Source organism: Eupeodes corollae, chromosome 1 (genome assembly GCF_945859685.1).
Source record: "Eupeodes corollae chromosome 1, idEupCoro1.1, whole genome shotgun sequence".
Taxonomy (NCBI): domain Eukaryota; kingdom Metazoa; phylum Arthropoda; class Insecta; order Diptera; family Syrphidae; genus Eupeodes; species Eupeodes corollae.
The window spans coordinates 19,448,040-19,472,882 of NC_079147.1; the positions used below are offsets into that span (position 1 = coordinate 19,448,040).

Genomic DNA, 24,843 nt, shown 5'->3' on the forward strand with positions numbered 1-24,843 from the left:
GAACTCTAAACTCCTCTTCAAAAGGACTTACATATCGACTTGAAAAGAGCAATTCTTTGTTTTCTTTTTCAACAAACGATTAAAAAATAAATTTCAAAAAACTTTTCTTCGTTTTTCGTAATTCGTTCTTCGTCTGGAGTTGGGGATTAATGCGTTTTTATCTTTATTTTTTGAAGTGTTTTTCTTCTTCAATTCTTTTTCACTTTCGTCTCTTTTTCCAATTGATTTGATTGTAGTGCCGCACTCACTGATTGATTTTTGTTTTTCTTTATCAAATGTTTGATATCACAACATGAAAATGCAAAATCAAAATATTGCTGCAGTGGAAGTTACGAAAAAAAGAAAATAAAGCTCAACAAATTGGAAAATTTATGCGAATTTTTCTTTATCGCGCACAAAACACGAGTGGTACAAGAGGAAGAGCAAACGAAAATGGTCGTTGCGGATTTGACAGCTGACAGACACTTGACATTGACAGTTGTTGTAGTTGCAATGTCATTGATTAGTGGTTGATGTATTTGCTACAGCAAAGAGTCGGTATGCGTTGATATGCGATGGTAAGACCACAAATGCGTTGATTCAGATTGTAAAACGTTATGAAGTGGCGGTTATTTTTAACCGACAGCATGTTTGTCTAATAAATCCAACAGATGGTGCTCATGTGTTTATGTTTTAGTGTAATGACTATTACACCAATAAAACAATTAGGATTTAGTCGAAGACTAATAAATAATATATCTTTTATTAAAATTACTAAAAGGAAAAGTAATATATACTTTACGAAGGCGCACACTGAACTGAACTAATAAATTTGTCGTGGCAACAGAATCTGTTTTCTCTTTCTTATTTTTGGCGCTGCTACTTTTGTGGCATGTTGATGTGTTGGTAATGTTTGCGACACTGATGGAGTTGACACACACACCAGTGACAATGTCACGATTGTTATGTTATTGCCTTTGAAAGCGGCTCTTCTTTTTATATTTGAGGATTTTGCTGGAGATGGAGATTTCAATGCTTCTTTGTCTTGTTGCTGCTGTGAGTTTTGACTGAATTCTAGAGATCTTTGAAACTCAAATTGATGCTGCTGACTCTGGCTGGGTTCTAGTGTTCTTGGAAGCTCGAGTGTTGGCTGCTGGCTGGATTCCTCATTTGGCACATTGATTTCAGTTGGTATTTCTCCTTGAGCAATAAATGCAGGCTTAAGTCGATCCACTGACACGTTAACATCTTTATTATTCATCCGAATAGTGAAGAGACGGTCCGATAATCTTTCGAGTACCTCGAATGGTCCAGTGTAAGGAGGCTCCAATGGCTTTCTTACAACGTCGGATCTAAGCAAAACGTGTGATAAAGATCCTTAAGGACGAATACACTCTTTTTTATGTGATGTGCATAAGGAACAGGTCTTAGCAATCGCATGTGCTCGCGAAATTTTTCCAAAAAACTTTGAGTATTTGGATTAGGCATGTTTTCGTCTATGAAAAATTCATTTGGAAGTCTGATGGAAGTTCCATAAAGGAAATCAGCTGCAGACGCCTTCAAATCCTCTTTAAAACACGTTCTCAACCCAAGCAGTACTGTTGGGAGAAGCTCTGTCCATGGCGTTGTTGAGGATGAGTGACACATTAAGGCTGCTTTGAAAGGTCTGTGCCAATGTTCAATCATCCCATTCGCCTGTGGATGATACGCTGCTGTGTGAGCACGTTTGGTTCCTGTCAAGTTGGTCAAAGCGTTGAAAAGTGCTGACTCAAATTGCGTCCCTTGATCAGTGGTGATAGTTTTCAATGAGTCCAAAAAGCCGTAGCAACAGTGTCGGCGGTCATTTCCTTCAATGGAATTGCCTCCTGTAACCTTGAACCATGGGCAAGACTACTAAATCTAAATGAACATTATCAAAAGGACTGTCTATGGCATGTCAATGTGGTTAGGTTGCACATCGAAGGTGCTTTTAACACGTGGACACATCTATCTATCTATCTCCTCTCCTCTGGAACCTAGTGGTGAATGAAAAAACTAGTCTGGATGCGGAGGGCTTCAGAGCCTATGTGGACGACGTTGCTGTAGCAGTTTCAGGAAAGTATCTTAACACCCTAAAAGAACTCTTATAAAATGCCTTGGACAGACTAATACTTTGGGCTGATTGGTGTCAAAGAATTTGGTTGCTTCTAAGACACACCCAGCGGCATCCACTCCTGCCAAGTTTAATGAGTGCCCTTCACAAGGTACAAAAGTGGCAAATTTACATTTTTTTTTAAATTCTTGCCTGCAGACCAAAAAAACTTCCTGATATATTTGCCGCGTTGTCGTACCTTTGGCCTGTGCAATCTGTTACCGAAAACTCCAAAAACTTCAGGAATAAAGTCTAAAAACCTTTCAACAGGCTCGTGATCTTTTACGTAACGAATAATAAATGTTAGTTGATCAACATGAGACAGATCGGGCTAATTAAAAAATATTTTGCCATTTTGACTTCTTTTACAATAGTTTTCAGAATCTGCCTTACCATGACATGAATAAATTCATTACAGATATTTGCTTAAAGAAACGGGTCAAACTCGCTAAGCGACTCAATGTATCCCAAAATAATTCCCGTTATTGGGAGATCCAAGGATCTCATTGAAATGTAAGCCCTCGCGAAGCTAAAAAACTTTACGACAGCTACAATCCGCTTCAACACATTTCTCCAGTAATTAACTTCATTTTGATGCTGTGATATTAATTCAGTATCTCCTCTACCTGTTACTTTTGTTCGTGCTATGTACATAGGTCGTCATAGATTGTCTATGGGCGGAACTTTTTTTTTTTGACAGGAGGAAATCTTCAAAAGACACTTGGCAGTATTCGACACCAAGTAGTGTGGGACTCTTAACCACTAAAACCACCTTTTCATCAGGACCAATCTTGAAGGATCGACTTCCGATTTTTCTTTCTTAATTTTGTTCATTCACGTTGGGGGAAATTTAAACTTTTAATACTTTCCCATGTTTTTTTAGACCATACGCTCATGAGGCTTGGTTCTTCTTAATCTCCGAACATGGTTTCTTATATTCAAGGAGGACTCCAATTCAGAATTAGTATAACTTTGCAGTCTCTGGTTGTGCGATACAGCGTATTTTTCAACAACTTCTGTAACCATTTCTATTTGTAAGTCACGATGTAGATCGGTATTTCTTATGTACCAAGGTGCATTAACTATTCCACGAAGGACTTTGTTTTGGAATTTTTGGATGATTTCGGTATTTGTTTTCTTTGTACAGCCCCAAAATTGGATTCCATAGGTCCAAACTGGCTTTAGTTCTTGATTATACAGCTGCATTTTGTTTTGGATTATCAATCAGAGTTGTTACCAAGCAATCAGTACATTTTTCTATATTTCAAGTTTAGTTCTTCTCTTTTCTTTTTGATGTGATCTTTCCACTTAAGCTTTGCATCAAAGTCATTCCAAGGTATTTGGCCGTATTGGCGTAAGGTACAGCTTGATTATTAATGATTATTGGAATATAGTTTATCTTTTTATTTGTAAAGTTTATATGTGAAGATTTTGTTTCATTGAGTTTGATACGCCATTTTTCGGTCCAAGCTCTCACTGTGTCGACGGCATTTTTAAGTTTTACTGCTGCCTTAGAGACACATTTGTAGGGTACCAAAATTGCGGTATCATCTGCAAAAGTAGCCATTATAGTGTGATTACCAACTGGAACATCCCTTGTATATAGTAAATACAGGGTAGGACCTAGGACACTTCCTTGTGGTATACCGGCTTGTATTTTCTTCAATTCCGAGTATTCTTGATCGTACCTTACTCTAAACAATCGGTCTGAGATGTACGATTTTAATATTTCAAAGTACTGCCTGGGAAGATCCCTTAGCAGTTTGTACTCAAGTTCCTCATGCCAAACCTTGTCAAAAGCTTGAGCAACATCTAAGAAAATAGCTGAACATACTTGTTCTCCTTCTAATACTTTTTCTATTACATCCGATATTCTATGAACAAACTAATGGTTTGGGATTGACCTTCTTTCTTCTATGATTTTCTCTTCAGAAGCAGTTTTTCAAAAACTTTTGCCATAATTGGTATAAGCGATATTGGTCTGTAAGCCGTCACTTCTGTAGGTGGCTTACCTTGCTTTGGTATGACAATTACTTCAGCAATTTTTCAACGGTGCGGGACATACTGGTGCTTAAGGCAAGCATTTATTATATATTGGAGTTTTATGAAGGCTTTCAATTGCATTTCTTTCATAACCTGAGCAGTAATTAGATCGTAACCTGGTGATTTTCCATTTGATAGTTGATGTAAACACATACTTTTTATTTCTTTAAGTCTTACAATTGGTATTTCACTTTAATCTATCTTATCAACAGATTATTTCAACTATTTTCAGCCGCGTTCGATGAGTATGGCTTAAAAACATTCGCAAGATGTTCAGCGAAAAAGGTAAGCTTTTTCTTTCGGCTTACCGATCCATTTCCCATCTTGAGATTTCAAGGGCGAGTTTTGTAACTGCGGTCATTTCAGGCACTTGGCTGCTTTCCATAGCGAAAAATCGGTTGAAGCATCAGTCGTTAAATTCCTTAGGAATGTATTGAGTGAATCATTTTTGAATTTGTAAATTTGTTTTTTAAGATTGTTGCTTATACGGTTAAACGGTGTTTTATCATATTCTTTTCTCTATTATCAACTCTCTTATCTCTAAAGGATATTTTATTTCATTTTGTCTTCTATTAGAAAATGTTGGAGTACTTTCTTCAGCGGCCTGTTGCACATCAGCTATAACTTGTTCCACTTCATGGACAATTTGCTCAATTGTATCCATGGGAGATCTTAAATTTATAAAACTTAAAAGCCTTTCTCTAAAATCATTCCAGTTTGTTTTCTTATTTACAAGCTTTGGATTACTTTTTTCTACTACTTCCGATTCACTTAGTGATAGAATCACTGGAGTATGATCTGATGACAGGTCATAATTACCTTCAACACTAATGTGATTTCGTTTGATTCCTTTAGCTACGAAAAAGTCAATAAGGTCTGGTATTTTGTTAGTATCGGAAAGCCAGTAAGTTAGCGACCTGGAGGAATAGAATTCGCAATTATATTTACGGCCTGCTTGAAAAGTAATTTTCTAAATCCTTATAAAGTCTGATTTTCTGAAATTTTAAAAGTAATACTTAGGTACTATTCCTAGAGCTATGCCTATTTCCTATATTTTTATTCACTATACGTCACTTTTTGACGTTTTCAAGTGAACTTTTTTTTAATAAAACGAATACAAATTGACAAGTTCAGACAACATAAGGAACTTCATTTGCAGTCCACTACATTCTTTAAACGTATCTACATTTTGGCCAGGGTTTTTCAAGTATCATACATTTCAGACTCGGAACTTCACAAATCTCTACCTTTACTTTATCGTGTCAAGAACAATTTCTGTCTTAGGCAAGCTTCAAGTCTGTAGTACCCGTGGCATGATGGTTAGTGCGTTGGACTGTCATGCCAGAGATCTTGGGTTCGATCCCGGCCTATGCCATCTTAAGTCTTTTCACAGGTACTGCCTCTTGCGAGGAATTGACTAATTCTTCAAGAGTAACACTTGTCATGAAAAAGTGTTTCTCAAAGTAGCCGTTCGGATTCGGGATATAAACTGCACGATCCTTCCATCTCTCACAACATTACTACGGCCCTAGTTCTCAACGGACTGTTGCGTCACCCAATTTATTTTATAAGCTTCAAGTCTATCACGACTAGTATTTTATATTGTAGAGCAATATTATTTATTTTTCTTTCAATATGTTTCAATTCAATCAAAAAATATGATGAGCTACCATTTTGACATAAGTGGACTTGACTTTATAGTTACGGAGGTTTTTCTTGACTAACTTTTTAATCAACTTTCCTCACGAATTAATGGCTGCGTTCAATCTTAGACAGATAGGGTATCTGGATACCTCTTTGTTAGTGTTTTACGTGTAAAATAACAGCTGATCAAAAACAGCTGAGAAGTCAAAAAAGGAATCCAAAGGTATTCAAGAATTTTTGGGGTATGTATGTAGGTATCTGCCAGAACAGCTAGCTCAACACATGGTTGAATTTCAAGAAACTTGCAGCTTTTTGTATTTGTTGGTAAACAAAAGCATACAAAATGTTAGTTGAAGTTGTATTTCAAGATGTTCTGTACATAATAGACGATGAAGAAGCTATTTGCCTCCGAATTTTAGAAGGTAATTATAATCTAATTTTTTAAATGTAAATGTTTTATCTTTCAACAATTTTGAATTCGAAGCTTAAATGTTTCTCTGCTTAAACAGCTGAAAATTGCTTTTATTTTTTGACAGCTATCTCAATACAGCTATCCAACTCGTTCTACAAGATATATAAAAATCCACCTATCCAAGATACCCTATCCAACGCGAGATTGAACGCAGCCAATTAATGGGAAGGCGTAATTTCTATCGAATAGCAAAAATTAAAATTTTCATTTTACTTTAAGAATTGAGCTGATAGAATTAACACACTTTCTGTGTAGGTTGGGTAACGTTAAATGAAGTTGTTCTCACATTGTGATACCACATACATCTTGAATCAATTTTCTGAGCTCTATGAAAATAATTGGAGCTACTTGTAAGTGTGGCTGAGATCGTTTAAACGTATAGGAGATTTCTCTTATAGCAGGCTTGTTTAGAGGAGGTGAAGAACTATTTCTTCCTCTTCCTCGTCCATAAAGCTTCTGCTAAACCTACTTAAGGGTTATCGTGTGTAAATAAAAGTCACAAAATCTAACCTATAACTTTACCTTATGGTACAGAAGCCATTATTTCATTGAAGTCTGAATACTTGTTTCTGGGTCTAGCTGGGAGAATTCTGTTCTCTGGATTTTCTTTAATAATTATACACACTCTTTTAGCCAGGACTTGTATTAATTTAAAAGGCGACTTGCGAAAAATCTTAAAAGACCGTCGAACAAATATATTAGCCTTTAAAAACCTTCTCAATTACATCGTTACTTTGGCCAATAATTGAGTGCTTCTCTTTAAATCCAAAGTAATACTAATATATCAAACCTTTTTTCTTTTGCTATTATTGGTAATTAGATGCGGAAGAAATACTTTTTCGAAAACTTACGATATCAAACGTAGAAGATAAATAATAAGCTCAGTGCCAGTATTTCTTTGAATTCTGAAACCTTACCAATGTGAAAATATGTATACTTTAAAGCATCTTAAAACACCTTAAAACACTAGGAGTATTTGGGATTTAAAATGCGTTTTTTAAGTATAACATTCGTCAACATAGTTATTCGTTGATCCTTTCAATTTCTTGTATAGCTAGCACATATGTACTTCAAAATGGTATTGATTTTGTTTTCCATTTTTACTTAAATTTCAATATTGAATTCTTCCAAGTTTTTCTTTATTGCAAATTATATGTTCAAATATGTTTTGTATAAAGACATAATAGGTCATGTAATAAGAGCCTGACCAAATTGAAGTCCTTGATAGTTTTTTTTTTATTTTTGTACGTATATAGATTATAGAAGCTCTTATAGTGTAAGGTTCTTAATATGAAGCCGGATTAAATGTAACTTTTGTTCCAAGTATCATTTCACTACCTATAGGTAGGTTGGTACTTGCATCTGAAATTCATTAACGCTCTCAACAAATTCAATTTACTTGCGCGGGCTTGAGCCTGAGCATAAAAATGCAATTGGCAAATTTCTTGTTAAAACAAAATGAATACAAAATAAAAGAAGAACGAGAACAAAATCGAGTAAGAACCCTCAGCATCCGGCAAGATAATTCCTCACATTGTTATTACTGAGATTTATTCCGCTGCAGTTATCACCACATGAATTGAACGCAGACAATATTGCTATTGCTGCTGCAGACGCAGTTAAGCATCATCTCACGCCAGAGGAACTTTTCGCATCATCATCATCATCGTCAGTATCACCATTGTGTGTAGGTATTACCTATACTATGAGTATATAGCTTGATCCTGCTACGAAACTGCCATCCATATACGATATGTTTATATCACCACCTGCGAGAATGCTTTTGGTCCTTTATGATGCGTTTTATATCCTGGATACAGCTACAGCTCCATCTCCAGTTCCAGCATTGGTTTGGTTGTTATATGGTCTCAAAGAGGGCGCGTGAATCATTTTTTCCGTTCACAAACAAATAAGTGCTACAGTAATATAAACGTGGCAGGCATTATCCTCATTTCGATTATTGAAAATCAATCGATTACGTCCTCTTATCCTTATAGTCCTTTTATCTGGGCTCTTTTCCCCATACTTAGCCCCTTGCCATCGCCTTCACCCTCATCAACGACGACTGAACATCATAGGTGGTAGGTAGTCCTCGTCGTCATCATCGTCATCATCATCATCATCTCTAAAGGCATGAAACGTATGAAAAGCGCCAATGAAGCAATTTCTTTGTTAAGGACTTAAACAGCAGATTTTCAAGTTGGATCCTTTCTATATGAATTTTTTCGATTCATTCATTGCCTGCCATAATCCTTGGGGCCCACGAGGCCCACATACAGAATTATGTATGTATAAGAAGTGTATTGTTATACACCTCATTGCTCTCCAAAAGCCCAGACAATAGCAGAGTGGCAGAACGGTATGGAGGTAGCGGTATTGGGTGAATATGGAAACGTTTACCTTGTAGGTGTATTATGAGAACGTATATAATATAAAGAGAATTATTATATCCTGCAGACTATGCCATATTGAATTTAGTAGGTACTCCTTGGTACAATAATTTCTTTTCTCAAACACTCCACCTCAGTTGATTGATGTCTTTCCTTGATCAGGATTTAAGGATGACATCATTTCTTATTCAAGGTGGTTGCAAGACATGAAAATGGATACAAGAAGCTGTTATAGGTACTTGTTACATAAACTAAGCGTGATTGATTTTCTGTTGTTGTAGAAAAGTTTCTATGTGTGGGATTTAGCAACTGATTTGTGGGATATTCGATACAGGGTGTTATTAATATACCAAAAACTACTAATACAAGGTAGATTTTTTTCATATTGTGCGCGCACTCAAGAGGATATGGGGATATGAATACCCTTATAATGATTATACACAGTGCGAGCAATTAAGAAGCTAGGCTAGAATTGGAAAGGAGATACTGATGCACATTGGTTTTGAATGCCTGCATATTGTAATTAATGGGAAATATTGAGTCTGGTAAAGCATTCGACATTCGTGTAGTGCGACTAAAAAAAGATTCTCTTTACTTTACAGTGCGACCGGGCTCAAGGGTAAACTGATGAGCATTCCTAAAAGAACGAGCATTACGATTGAATTGTTTGAGGGGAGTAGCGATAAAATAATGAGAGACATGAAACCTTACGAACGTCGATCGAGAGTTGCAAAAGTTTTAGTTAGACAACGGTCACCTATCATTTTTAGAGCTCTCTTTTGAATTTTGTCCAAGAAACTCAAGTGGGTTGTAGGAGCACCTGTTCAAATATGGAAATTCTACTCAAGTTTTGGACGAATATAGGCTTTATAAATTTTAGTCAGATCAAAAGGGGTAACAAACTTCTTGCATCGTCGGAAAACACCTAAACACTTAGCAGCATTTTTGGCGATGTCAAATACATGATCACTCCACAACAAGTGGTTTGGAATGCACATACCTAGGACTGATAGCTGTTCAGTCTCCTCGATGCAAGTACCACTCATGGATAGTGGCATTAGGAGGGTTATGCTTTTGTGACAGTAGACAGCATTGAGTTTTCGAAGCATTGAAACCTACACGGTTTTTGGTTCCCCCTTGAACAATGCTGTAAAGATCAGAATTTAATAAATGAGCTTAAATTTTGTCAAGGCTACCAGTTATTTTTAAACCTTCTTACACAAAATATGTATATAAACAGTGTTTTCCAATTCAGTCTTACATTATTTTATCAACTCTTTAACCATTTACGCAGCGCACTCAGTGCAAGCTCTCAAAGGGGAAAACATCTACGAAACATTCTTTATTGGTGCTCGTATAAGTAAAAGGGATATCTAACACTGAACAGAAAGAATTTGTTAATTTGGACCAGTAGTTCCTGAGATTAACGCTTTCAAACAAACAAACAAAACAAACAAACCAACAAACAAAAAAACAAACTTTTTTAAGATAAGTGTTTTTAAGATCTTAAGGCAATTATTTAATAACATATAATTTGACTAAGGTACCTTTTTTTCAGTTTGATTGAATTCGAATAACCCACAAATGTAATTGTTTGGAAATACAGTTGAGCTTGATTTTTTTAAATATTTAAATTCTTCTTTGGCTCTACAAATTGAGCTTTTTTACCGCTTAGTTTTCCACTTTTTTAACAAATATCATACAAATAAAATAATATTCATAATTCTATGATGACCCAGATTAATTTTGTAACTTATCAGATTTGCAAAGTGCAAAACAAATGAAATCATTTAGATACATGAGACATTGTTTTGAATTCGGATATCCCAAAGATGAGGTAAAAATAACAAGTCTAACATCAAATCTAAAATTTTATGAAGTATTTCTAGGCTTCCATTTTATTTTATAATATGTACTTTTAATAGTTCCCTGCTTTTTTTCGAGTAATTGACAAATCCTTCAAATGTAATTCTTTCCATGATACGTGGGATATTCCCTGTAAGGTGTTGTAAATATTGCAAAACAATGGTTTTCACAAAATTAGAACTTATTTACTTACTTACTTATTTTGAAACCTGCTTTCGCAAAAAAGGTCTATACATTTATTTTGATCAAAATCTAAACTGTGTATAATTGAAAATATTCATTCAACATGTAAATGAATTATTATTTATTTAAAAAGTGGTTTAATATTTTCGAATATCCCAACAAATTTATTTAGAAACTATTCAAACTATTTGACCATTTTTTGACAGAAAACATGGTATTACTTGGCTTACGTTGTTTTTTGAATGTTCAAGTTCCTGAAGAACGTGTTTGATTTTCGAAAATATTTTCATTTGAATATCCCAAAAATATATTCTACAATTTAAATGTTATGCAGTTTTTTTTGCAAACAGTCCAAGATATTAGGCTTACGAGTTTTTTTGTCTGATTTGTGAATATTACGGACTTAAATTGACTTAACAATGTATTTACCCTACAAGTTAAAAGAATTCATGGCTTTTGACTTGTAGTTTTTGTTTTTGAAAATCCCACAAATTAAGCACTGAAAATACCTGATAAGAACAATTGAACTTAATATAACCATTTACTGACCTTTTGTACAGTACTTCAATCCGAGTCGTTTCTCGAATGCTATATTTTAGAACAAAGGTGTTCAGCAATGGCGATAGAATTGTGTAAAAACATAAAGATCCCAACAATATCTGTTTACATGCATAGTCAAGAGAGAACTATACAAAGCCATTAGAGAATTCAGCATCTCCAGCGTTGGAGAATGCAATTCGTTACTCTGGAACGTCAACAAGAGGGCAGGCGACATCAATAAGCAGTTCAGGATTGCTTTATCCAGATCTAGCAGGTGGCACAAAATATGGGGCTGCACATTACTTAAGGAAACACAAAGTCTACTGCCACAAGAAAGATTGGTCAAACCATCAAGGTACTCATTGGTTCTTCCAGTACTTACATAGTTAAGGCACTATAATCTCTTAATCAAGATAAAGAATTGGGAGGCATGACGATTCCGGAGACGCTACAATCAATTTAACAATTACAATTTAACAAAATATAAGCTCGTTAGATTACCTCGAAAAGATCTTTGTAGTACATTTTATCGTAGGCGACAGCGTAGCCAATCATGGTTATGCTGGAGAGAAGGTGAAAAACTAGAACGCCCGAAGCCTTGGAGTGCGCAATTGAATGGCATCGGCTCGCGATCGGGATAAATAAAGAGACTTGTTGTAAGAAGCCAGGTTTGGATCCCGGTTGCCGAGCCGATGATGATGATAAAAAAGGTTAAAGTGATAGAAATTTGTTGTCGGGTAATCTTTTAAAACTATTATGTTATACATTATTTTAGCAAAACTTTAACCGTTTTTGAAGCGCACGTAGTAAAAACTCTCAGAGAGGGACAAATCCCCCAATTTGCAAACATTCTGAATTGCAGTTCTTGCAGCTTGCAGCTTGCAGCTTTAGCCTTCCTCAATAAAAGGGCGTTATAACACTGAAAAAAATATTTCAAATCGGACCTTCCTTTGATAAGTGTGTTCAAACAAACAAACAAACAAACAAAACACACAAACAAAACGCACAAACAAACTCTTCAGCTTTAAAATATTATTATAGACAATTACATCTACATAATTGGATTTAGTGATACGTTTTGCGAATGTAATTAACCCGCTAATGAAAGTGCTTGAAAATTTGTCTAAGTTAGATTTCTTCAAAAATATTAACATTTTTCTTTAGCTTTAAAAGTTGTGCTTTTACCGTTAATTCTCTTGTGGGAGTATAAAATTTGAACGAATATCCCCCAAATGAAATATTTATAAAAAGTGGCTTCCTAATGAAATAAATTAGATTTTTGAAACTTTCTTTTAAATTCGAATATCCCAAATATAAGTTGAAAATCCCAAATCAATAATGGGTGAACTGTCAATGAAATCAATAAGCTAAGCTTTAATGATTTTGCTCTTCTTTTTTGGTGCTTAGGAATTATTATATTTTTAACTTGAACATGAATTTAAAAAATAATTTCTTTCTTACGCGGAATTATTGCTTTTGCTTGCGAATGTCTCACAAGTGAAATGTAATTAATTTTAAAATTTTCAAAAAGTTATTTTTCTTTTTTACAAAAAGCCAATAAGGTAATGTTTGGGGACTCTTCAAGTGTTGCTTAGGATGAAATTTTGTGCTGATTCGAATCATATTTCATGAATTAACTATTTGGACGATTGACTTTATCTTTCTTAGGCTAATATATTTCGCGAATGTCCCACAACCAGGCATTCTTAAATTTTCTTTAATTAGTAATATTTCATCCCAATTACAAATTCTAATTTCTCAAACCTAGACAATAATATACCTTTAAGCGTTTGAAAGATTAAATTTGAGGCTATAAGTGGTTTGACTTACTATTGAAACCAATTGACTTTTAAATCGAATATCCTACAAATGCAGTGGGATATATCTCTGATGTTAAGATAACATTTTCGACAAATATCCCACAAAAATTGCTCACATATTTTAAGACTAAAATTACAATCGTCAACTATTTTCCACTACCCCTAAAAAAATTTAATCCCAAATCAAATGATTTGGACTGTAAATCATTGTCTGATATAATATGTGCTCCTTATAAAAGACTTGATTTGGCCCAAGAGTGTATATAGTAGGTATACACCTTGTCCCAGATTATGAAGGAGATGCTATACTTGAAGAAATTATAAGCAGATAGGCCAAAAGGATCTTATTTTTCCTTTCAGATGTTGCAAAAGCGATTCAATATAATGATGACGATGATGAGACTGCTTCGCATTCAGGACACATATCCATAAAGTACCGCCCGTCATACCAACAACTAACTGACTTGACTTGACTATGCTCTATCACCTAATGTGTTTGCTTAGTTAGCCGTGATGTCTACATACGGTACATATAACATTATATGAGATGAGGTTTGTATAAAGAAATGGATGAAGACAAAAAGGAAAATATCCTTGAAGTGCACAGGCACACACCATCATCATCATCATCGTCATACTACCTTTGTAGGCATTACAACCAATCTTAGAAGAAAAAGAAGAAGAAGAAGTGAGTGCCTAAAGCGCTTTGCTGTTTCTGCTGACAAATCTCAATGATCCCTTTAATCGAGTCCAAAGGAGGTCTCTTCTATAGGTAGATGTACCTAAACGACCAAACGACAGTCCAAACGAAGACAACGACGACGAAAACGACGCGACGGTACGAGAACGCGAGGTATACAATCTTTAAGATGCGATTGATGAGCAAAGCATCAGCACAGCTCGACCCAGGAGGCATAAACGACGACGAAGATGATGACAATGATGATGACAACATTTCAGATAATGATGATTAAAGAAAATGAAAGAAAGGAGAAAAAATAAAGAAGAAGAAGAAGGACAATGAGGTTATAAACCGTAAAAGAGGGCATTCTCGTTCCGTATAATATTGCGCTACCAGGCCAAAAGGTACATTCACTGAACCCTTAAGCCACCCTTCATCCCACCCCCATTCTGGATGTACACCACTTTCTTAATATCTTCCCTGTACAGTTAATGGAGAAGACGTTTCAGTTCAGATATTCGGATATACATTTAGGTATACATCTACAACAACAAAAAGAAATGAGGAGCAGAAAAAGGATGACGTGGTCGGTCTACCTATACAAGAAAAAAAAGAAAGAACCATTTTTGGCCAAATTTATGTCGGTTATCCTTGCACACACACTCTTTGCAATTCTATGGGAATGAAACCGAACAATCGAAAAACATTTTAGTCCATTGTGTGGCGAAAGTGAGGGCAACCGGTAGACTAAAGTGCACACATCCTGTGTGCTCCAAAAGTGGGAGAGAGGGAACTTATATGAATCACATAACTACATATCCTGTGTTTGACCAATGCAACGCATAAAAAGGATCCCTGAAACCATTCAAACCAAAACAAGAGGAGTCAGGATGAGGAGCATCCGAATCCAACATTCAGAATCCAGCTTCAGCATCAGAATCAAGGACGACGACGAGCGACGGACGGATGATGTCTAATGAACTGTAACGAAATTGCTCAGTGTCCTGTGGGTGAATTCCGTCGTTGATGTGATGTGTTGTGTACCTATCCTCAATTCATATTATCCTCACATACCTATCTACCTATGTTATGTACCTTAGGACCTTATAGGAGTATGAATGAATGGATGATAAAGGGATGTATGGAACGAGGTGGTAGGTAGTTGTAAGTGGGTGAATGCTGTTTGGCAATTTCCGATAAAAATGTTACGTATAAAAGTTATGAGCATTGTTATGGGCTAACAACATCATGAGGTATCTAAACCTATACATAGATAGGTACACATCTCTCTATATGGAGTTTAACCTGGATGAATTTAAGCATGGTCGTCGTCGTTAGGTCGGCAATATGGGTTTGTTGCATATGATGTACGGCTGATGAAACGCTTTATAGTGCAGGTTAATATCATTTTTATGGGGTAGAAAATTATCTTCGAATGTCTTTCAAGACATAACTGAGGGGGAATTTCTTGTTAAGTTTAAGTATAAGCATAAAGTTGCTTTTTTTAACGTTTTTATAGTCAAAGGCAGGTACATATAACTTAAAGATAACCTTACCGTGGTATTAAATGATGATTGATGTAAGAGAATAGGTACACAGAAGGTAAGGGTACCTTAACTTATATACTAAAATATTTAGCAATAGAAGGTGGCTTGTTGATTTTTCTGTCGTTGGTGATTATGAGAAAGTTATTAAAAATATATATCTCTCTCGAGACAAATGTTATACAATATCATTTTTAATTGATATATCATTTTATATATATCAACATAACGAATTTTAAATCTTTGTCAACTCAGCTAGTAATGACGTATTATTTCTTTATTGAAAAACTGACTGTGCAATAATTTGCAAATCAAACTATTTGATAATTTCCTGAAAAATGTTGTCCTGTATTTTAATACTGGACAAATAATAATAAAAAAGGAGGCTGGGATGCGACACACATTGATAACTTCCCATCCCGTCTGTGGATTTGTCTTGCTTAAAAAGTTTTCAGGTTTTCGTGTTGTGCTAAGAAATTGTCAGTTGAATTATTCATGCATAATAATCATATAAATCATATAAGACCCGCAATATTCGTATCATGCATATGATGAAAAAGTTTGATTTCAAAATATATTTCTGTTAACGAGAAAGTTTGTACAAATTGGATGAATGAAATTAATTTAAAGTCAATATCTTCTATTGTTCACGAGATATCGAGAACCGAACATCAATTTTTACCAAATTTGAGTACACAAAGATTTTATTTTTTTTATGAAAAAAACGGACTGTTTAATTTTTATAAAAAATGTACTGAAGTCGAAAATTATCTGTTTTTAATTTTTGTATGAAAATTGTGTATTGTTGTAAACTGTATTTCTTATAAGATAAAATTAGTTTGATGCCAACATTTTTAATTTTTAAAAAGATATTTGGTTTTTACTTTTTTTGTAAAAAAAAACTGTTGTGATGTGAATTTTGGTAAAATTTGTCCGAATGTTGAAAATAATATTTCTGATAATACAAAATTAGTTGGAACACATAATCTCAAGTTTTTGGAAAGATATTTGAGTCGAAAATCAATTTTTCCAACTTTGAGTAATATTTCTTTTAGGTTTTCGATTTTTACCAGATGCTGAAAACGTTATTCTTTGTTGCGTAAAATTGGTTAGGAGATAAAATCATTTTTTAAAATTTTCGAGGCGACAAATTTTTGTTCTCAGTTTTTTGTTTTTGATTTATAAAAAAAAAGTTAATTGGAATTTTTTACAAAAATATATTTGAATATATATTCAAGTCTCTAGCGTTAGTGGTTCGTAGAATTTTAACAATTTTTCCAAATTGCTATGGTAAAAAACCACATACTTAATTTTCTTTAGAGCCCTTTCTGCATTATTATCTGTAAACAAAATTTATTTGAAGTCGACAGCTCTACTGGTTCTTGAGCTGTGGACGACGAAAAAACGTAGCGAACGTACTGAAGTACAGACGTACGGACGAACGTATACGTACACACGCACGCACATACATTTCTCTAAAAATCTTTTACTTAAGTCTAGGGACCTTGAAACGTAGAGAAACTTCAAAAATGTTAATTCGACAATTCAGACCGATAACAATAGCTTCTTATGGGAATTTTAAAATATTTCATTATTTCAACACAAAGATTGGCCAACATTTTTAGAACGGCACTGTATGGAGCGATTAATAATAAAAAATATATAATTTAAATTATTAAATAATTCTGTTGTTTCTTGCATTGTAAGGCTGAACAAATACTCATAATATTAAAGCAGCCTTCTTTTGCTCGAATATTGCAGAAAATTGCTGGAAATTTCCGTTGCATGGACTTTCGTTAAAGGGCAGGAGTTGTTATCTTTGAAATATATTGTTAAGGTGTTTTTTTAGTTGACCGAAGTTAAATCGTAATGAAGACTTTATCTACATTTATAGGCAATATATTGCCACCCTAAGGTTCTTCAATCCCTATTGCGCAATTCATACATTAGCATTTTCATGGTCAAACGATTATCTGAATGTGCAGCAACTTTACAGATAAAGTCTTATTGATGCTTAAAGGTGTTGGTAAATAATTTTGCAAGCCCTGTTTTTTAAATTAATTGCAATGTTAGTACATCAAAAAGTGTTTTTTTTCCATGAAATTCGTTTGAATTTTTGCTACTGCTTTAAACTTATCCATTTCCCAAGTTGCAAAGCAAAGTAATGTTCTTACAAAACATTTTATTGGAATGATAAGATAATTTTGCTTTGAGAAAATATTCTTCCATATTATAATGATGAAAAAACTGTCTCTCCATCCGAAGGAAGGTATGTCGAGATTTTTGCTGAGTTAAACCATCGGACTCAGCTAGTTGACGAACCAATTCGGATTCCTGACGTTGCAGGTCAATCCTAATCCTAATAAATTTGCGGTTAGTGTATTATCAACTCTAGGCACATCAGACCAATTGGTCATATCTGCTAACCCTTCGACAACCGTATGGCAATATGCGAAAGCCAACTGGAACGGTCTCAACGACTTCCTCGATAGTGACGTGGATTCCAGCGCAGATATGGTTACAAACGTAATTCTTTGTGGAATGAGAAATTTTATCCCGAATGGGGTAAAATCATACAAGCCTAAAGAAAACTCATGGTTTGATTCGAGCTGTAAAGAGGTTATTAGGATCAAGGATGTAAGTTTCCGGATTTATAAAGCCAACTCTACTGATGAAAACTGGAATACGGTCAAAAAGCTAAAAAGACTTGTAACGGACATATTCGAGTACTAAAAGATCTTGACATTCACAAATCCGCTGGCCGGGATAGTGTCCCCGCTATTGTTAAACGCTGGCAAAACCACTGCGTAAGCTTTTGTCATCTGTCCTATTCTTCTGGTTTGCTTCCGAGTGGATGGAAAACTTTATTTGTCCAGCCTAAAAAGTCCCTAAAAAAAACGAATCATCATCCCCCTCTAACTATCGTCCGTCCAATCGCACTTACGTCCCTTCTTTCCAAGGTCATGGACACGCTGATCGACTTTCAGCTTAAGAAATATCTTGAAGAACGGAAGCTTCTTAATGACCGGCAGTATGGCTTTCGTTGCAATAGGTCCACTGATGATCTCATGGTTAACTCACCGAACAGTGGAACAAATCTTTACATAGTTTTGGAGAAAGCAAGGTTATTGCACTTGATATTTCAAAGGCATTTGATAGAGTTTGGCATCAAGCTCTCTTATCGAAAATGAGTGCTTTTGTTATCGACGAATCTCTTCTTTATTGGATTAGAAATTACCTTACGAACCGTTCGATTCAAGTAGTATTAAACGGGTTCAAATCTGATATCCACAAAATAAACGCTGGTGTGCCCCAGGGCTCCTTTTTGTCTCCGACTCTCTTCCTTATATTCATAAATGATCTTTTGTCTGAAACTACTTACCCACTTTATTGCTTCACTGATGACAGTACCCTCAGCTTTTCATACTATTTTTTAGATTCTCATCCTTGTTCTTCGGATGTGGTGCTTGCATTTTGATAATATCTCTAGAATAACCAAAGTGTCTCTAAAATTGTTGAAAACGCATTAATATTTCAGTATGTTCCCAATGTATTAGGACGACTATTTAAAAATACAAATACCTTAACAAGATAAAATGTAATAATTTGTGTAGATGTCAGTATCCGTCTAGCTTTCATAAAAGACAGTCTATGTAGTAATTGCTATTGTTATCATTATGGAATTTCAATGTTCACATTGCAATTTTCTTGCTTCTAAAAATGATTTGATTTCTTGTGGAGTTTGCCAATCGTGTTTTCATTTAAAATGCACTAAAATCAGTGAATCCGATCGCGCTACTCTTGAATCAAACGATGACATATATTGAAAGTGTGGTACATATGGAACATTTCTTTTTTAAGTTGCATACCAACAATAAAAGACCTCTATCAATTCTTTGTTGACCAAAAATTAGAATTTGATAACCTTGTGAAGTCCTCTCGTATGACCCGCTCCAATAATAAACAATTATTACAACAGTGTAAAGAGAAGAGCTTATCATATTCTTTTCCTCGATTATTGTCTCTATCTTCACCTTTGCCTAAAATAACCCTCTCTTCATATCCTGCTTTGAAATTGGTTGTCAAAAAGCCGCATATCAACAAAGGAAAAAAAACAGTTTCCTCATCTAAGCTGAAAGCAAAAACTTCAAGCAATTCTAAATCTTCTACGCAGAGTGACGATTTTGCTAAAGCCCCATGCAGTGTGAAAGCTTATGAAAGGTAAAGATATGATTGCTGCTGGTGTCTCGTCTGCTGCTGAGGTAGATAGAACTGATGATAATTTAATCTTAGGCAGTGATGATTTGCGAATAACCGATGACGCCCTTATAATGATTAAAAACAGTGCGAGCAATTAGAGAAGGTGGGTAGGATTAGGAAGGAGAAACCAATACACATTGGTTTTGAATGTCTGCACATTGTAAAGAGTGGGAAATATTGAGTCAGGTAAAGCATTCCACATTCACGTAGTGCGGCTAAAGAAAGAATCTCTGTACTTATAAGTACGTCCGAAATAGGACTCAAGGGTAAACTGATGGGCATTCCTAGCAGTACGGGTATTACAGTTGAATTATTTAATGGAAGAAAAGAAACTGGCTATTTCAATAGAGAGGATTGTTTATAAAAATAACGATTAAACAATGACAGGCATGAGACCTTGCGGCTTCGTTCGAGAGAAGCAAATGTCTCGTAGAGAGAACGATCACCTATCTTCTTTCAATTCTATCCAAGACTCAGGTAAGTTATTGGGGCTCCAGCCCGAATATGAGAGTTATACTGGAGTTTAGGGCGAATAAAAGCTTTGTAAATAGCAGCCAGATCACAAGGGGTAAAAAACTTCTTACATGAAATCACTCCACAACAAGTGGTTTGTGATCTCCTCGATGCACCCATAGATAGTGGCATTGGGGGAGGGTTACGCTTTTGTGACAGTAGACAGCATTGAGTTTTCGAAGCATTAAATTCTACACAGTTTTTGAATCCCCATTGAACAATGCTGTCAAGATCAGAATTTAATGAGCTCATAATACACTGGCTTTGGTAGTCCACTTTTTTGTAGATAAACTGTTTTGCCAAATCATGTCTAATTTCAATTGTTTAAGACTTAATTCACTTTTTGGCTTGATATGTGATAGTTTGCATTTGATTGTTGAGAATTGATTTCAGAATATATTAACGTAATAAATAAAAATAAAAAAACAAAATCTAAAAAGACTTTTTCCTATTTTCCTATTTTCGTTTTTCTTGTTTTTTTTTTTTTGGCACTTCCATGCACTACTCGACATTAGTTTTTTGGTCAAAGATGGGTGTTGATGCAACATCTATAACTAATGTTAGTTTAAGGCATACCATTAATTTGTAATGTCATATTACGATCTTTCATTACCAGCAGAACAATTGAATTTGGACAGACTAGAGTATTCATTTTACGAAAATGATAACTCGAAAATGATATCACTTTTTCCTAAATAGTGCTATTAATTTTACATTAAACTTAATTTCGTGATTCTTATGTCCAATTTGTTTGCAAAGTTTTAAAATCAATTTAAATCTAGATCTAATAATTTTTGGTTTGGTGTATCTTTAAAACTTTGTTTTTAAAATCTTTAAAACTCAGGAATTTCTTCACATTCTGTAAATTCCTTAAATCTCGGAGTATTTTTATTATTGAGTTAATGTAAAGGAGTTAAATCTCGGCTTTATAAAAAAAATTCTAACGAATTTTTTACTGCTTTCATATCACCCAATAAGATTGTTTGACATTGAATTTTGACATTTGATTAATTTAATAATATTGAATGTTTGTCAAGTTTAATCTCCTGGTAAAGAATCTTGTCATTAATTTTATTTAATCAAAAAAATTGCCGATTTGAATAAATGTAAAAGCCACTTTCTACTTGTGCCAACTGATCCTTGGTTTTGCTCTACTGCGCTGTCCTGTGGGCGTTAATTTCTTCAATTTGCAAAGCATATCTTCAAAAACATTACATATTTCGAATGCAAAAAGAAGGAAGCGGTATTCTTTGCAATGTTGGAAATCTTTAAGGGGTCCATAGACACCACACTTGTGTTCACACCGGTGCGGTGCACTGGAAAATGGTGTGGCATCCGCCACAGACTACACACCAAATCATACACACATTGGTTGTGAAAGAGATTTTAAAGAGAAAAGATCAGAATGACTGACGTTGAAGCTTCCGCGCTAATCAATGTTCCTTCGATTTGAGTTTCCTGATCCTTAAGAAACTCCAATTTATTAAAATACTACAATGTTGGTATATGTAGAGAGTCAGTAGGTAGACGGTAGGATGAACGCAACGACATTATTTTTCTTTTTACCACATCTATTGTTGCCTGGCTTTCAAAGTCTTTATATTTTTTTACAAAAATTTTCAAAGTTTTTTTTTTTATCGCGATTTTTATATTCGCTAGATTTTATTTGCCAGATTTCTGGAAGTTTTCTGTACAAATCTATAAAAGATCGCAAGAATTCACAATCCTGAATTGCCATTTTAACAACATTCGACGCACCACACTCAACAACGATTCACATGCAACTGAATAGCAAATGTGAGCGCGCATCCCCATACACATCACACCGATTGAGACACCGACACAAAAAAATCAAAATCTTTTGATTTTACTCGCTCCGTGTCTCACACCAAAAATCGGTGGCGAGATGACACAAGCCCACACACAGCACACATTTCCGCACACCGACACAAGTGTGAACACAAGTGTGGTGTCTATGGACCCAATGTGGCACCAACTTTGGTTCGTATAGCCATTAATTTAAAAACTTGAAAGATTTGTTGAAATACAAATATATTGGATTTTCGTTTCAAAATATATTTATAGAGTTTATTTAACTTTAAATCCTACCTAAAGGAAGTAAATCAGGGTTAAAACATTACATAGGTCGAAAACAAGAAGGCTTATATTTAATAAAATTACAATATACGAGTTAAAAATAATTGTATCAAGTCACGTCAGGTTTTTGAGATATTGCTCTTTAAAATTATATTTTTATATAAATGTATAAAGTAACTTTCGTAATAATAAAATTAGTGATTGTTTACAAATCTACATATAAACTCTATTTTTGAAATATTTATATTATTTGATAAAATGTTTTGTAAATTTACCTCTTTTACAAAAATCTGAAAGAAACGCACAATCATTCATGCTAAAAGAATCTTCAACAGAAAAATGCTAAACGGTTTATCAGTAATTTTTGTTCTTGTAACGAATTTGTCATATAAACAATTCTATTAAATAAAATTATTAGCATATACAAATAATGTTTGAAACCGGTATTTTTAAAACTTGATAAAAAAGTTAAAATTTAAGTTTGGATTCAAAATCAGCACTTGAAATTAACTCGCATATGTATTGTTCAAAACTATGAAAGTGTTAATTTCAAGGTTTGATTAAAACTTCAAATAGAGACAAATAAAGACTCATAAATAATAAATATTACCAGAAACTGAGTAAGATACTGAAATGATTAAAATTGAAATTGAAATTGAAATCATACAATTTATCGTTAGGAGATATTTCAACCTCTAATATAGCCTTAAAAAACCATTTTCTATTATTGTCTTTAGCATTAAATGACATCTTAATCTTTTAAAAAAGAATTGTTTTTCTTGTGCTCACGAAAAAAACTAAATTTTGTCGATCAGCGTTATCAATAATAAAAATCCAAAAAAGTCGATACGAAAAAAAATACGGTCTTTTTAGATGATACAATAGATCTTAAAATACACACCGTATTTATGTTCCTGGTATACTTTTTTTTTAAAACATAAAGGTACATTTTTTTTACCTCCCTAAGTCTTTCAATATTCAATTTAAAAAATATAGATACACAACTTAAGTTCAATTTTCTATATCGCAAAGTCAACATCAAAAGAGCTTAAACGTGATGATGGTTTTTTCCTTAAACAACTACCACCTTGTTGTGCCACAACAAACTTTGCATAGTCAATAGATTTAATAAAACATAAATCAATTGCCTCTGCGCTGCTGTACTGATGGTTTACTGTGTCTACGGAAACCTTATCCTTCCTGTGAGCGGTTAAAGGTACACCATTCTCTAAACGATGCACATAAAGGAAACAATATTTTTATATACCAAAATTCCATTCAAGACTCTCTTTCCTTATATAGTCACCTCTAGACGAGTATAAGCCCTGAATGGATGCTGAATAGACGAACTCTCCCACTCCTTCAGATAAACGAAGCGATATACCATCACCTTATTCACCATCTATCGCAAATTTTTATATTGTATCCTTTCTCTTGTAAGAGCACATAGTTTTATTTTTTCGCTGCTTTCTTTTTGAAAATGGGGCTAAAAGAGTAAAAATATACATTTATAGGACAACAACGGCGACGGAAAAAATTGATAAAAAGGATGTCGCACGCATAATATATTTAAAAAAAATTAATAGATTGCTTCCTTGATTCGAGATTTTTCCTTTTTCAATCTACTATGGCAGGAATAAATCGTCTTCCTGAATCCTGAATGTGCACCGTGTCATAAACGTTTATCGGATGCGGAAGCCGCCTTCGCCATCGTCATCGCCTTCACTGCGATGTATGCTAGATGCTGTATTGTAACAACAAGGACGAAGCGCCATCACAACTAAGGATGTGGATAGATGTGGAGATGAAAAGTGAGAATGGCAACATGGTTGAGTGAGCAATAAAAGGGTTTTGATTTTGATTCAAATAAAACAACAACAAAAATGTATAGGTAGGATATTCTTTTCTCTTTTGGCGATGTAAACTGTAGCCTGTGTGTATCCTTTTGGCGCAGTTACCTTTTCAGTGCACGGTTCGGCTCGACTCGGCGGTTGGTTAAACTATAACAATGATTTATAAATTTTCAGTGATGGCTGATGGGTGGCTTAAGAAAATAAAGGACCTTTTAAAGTCGCTTTTACTTGCTTATTTTTTTCGTCACTGAGTTATAAACTTAATATGGACAAGAGTTCTGTTAAGTAAAAAGGATCATAAAGATAAATTTATTATCTGTGGTAAAAGTATACAAAATAAACATTCCCTATAAGGCTTCCAATACATTTAGTTTGAAAACTTTTAAATGTAAGATTTTTCTTCAAAAGCATTACTAAACTCTTTAAAAACTACCCCTTGAAAATACCTTCGAATAGGGCAAAAAACGGGAAAAATGCAAAGTTGGAATGTGATTTTTATATGCGCATTTCGTTTTGGGCAACAAGGTAAAAGGATTTTGATCTTTTATTGAAACTCATATACAAAAGGGATTAAGGAAATAAATTGTGGGCATTTTGTTAGTGTGTGCAATTCATTGAATTGGCAAAATTTGTTGGCCGAGTTAAAGGGTGATTTTGTTCCTTTAAATTAAACATTCACAAAAAAAAGGAGAAAATTAGACGTGGTAATATTTTTTCTTCCTAAGAATAGAAACTCACTTTAAAATTTTGAATAAAACTGAATCGATTGTCAAGCTGCTTTATTGGTAAGTTTAACATACTTTTACGTGATGCTACGCTGTAGATA

The 24,843-nt window shown here is 34.3% G+C and overlaps 1 protein-coding gene across 5 annotated transcripts in view; it reads right to left on the reverse strand.

Annotated features, from left to right (window-relative positions):
• Positions 1-437, reverse strand: part of LOC129954079 (phosphoribosyl pyrophosphate synthase-associated protein 2) — a 42,355-nt gene extending 41,918 nt beyond the window's left edge. For 4 of the 5 annotated variants that reach the window (XM_056067736.1, XM_056067741.1, XM_056067735.1 and 1 more), the window contains exon 1: positions 32-437. The gene's annotated coding sequence lies outside the window, so the exon portion shown is untranslated. The remainder of the gene's footprint in view (positions 1-31) is intronic. The other variant, XM_056067740.1, reaches the window with a different exon arrangement.
• Between the last annotated feature and the right edge of the window lie 24,406 nt (positions 438-24,843).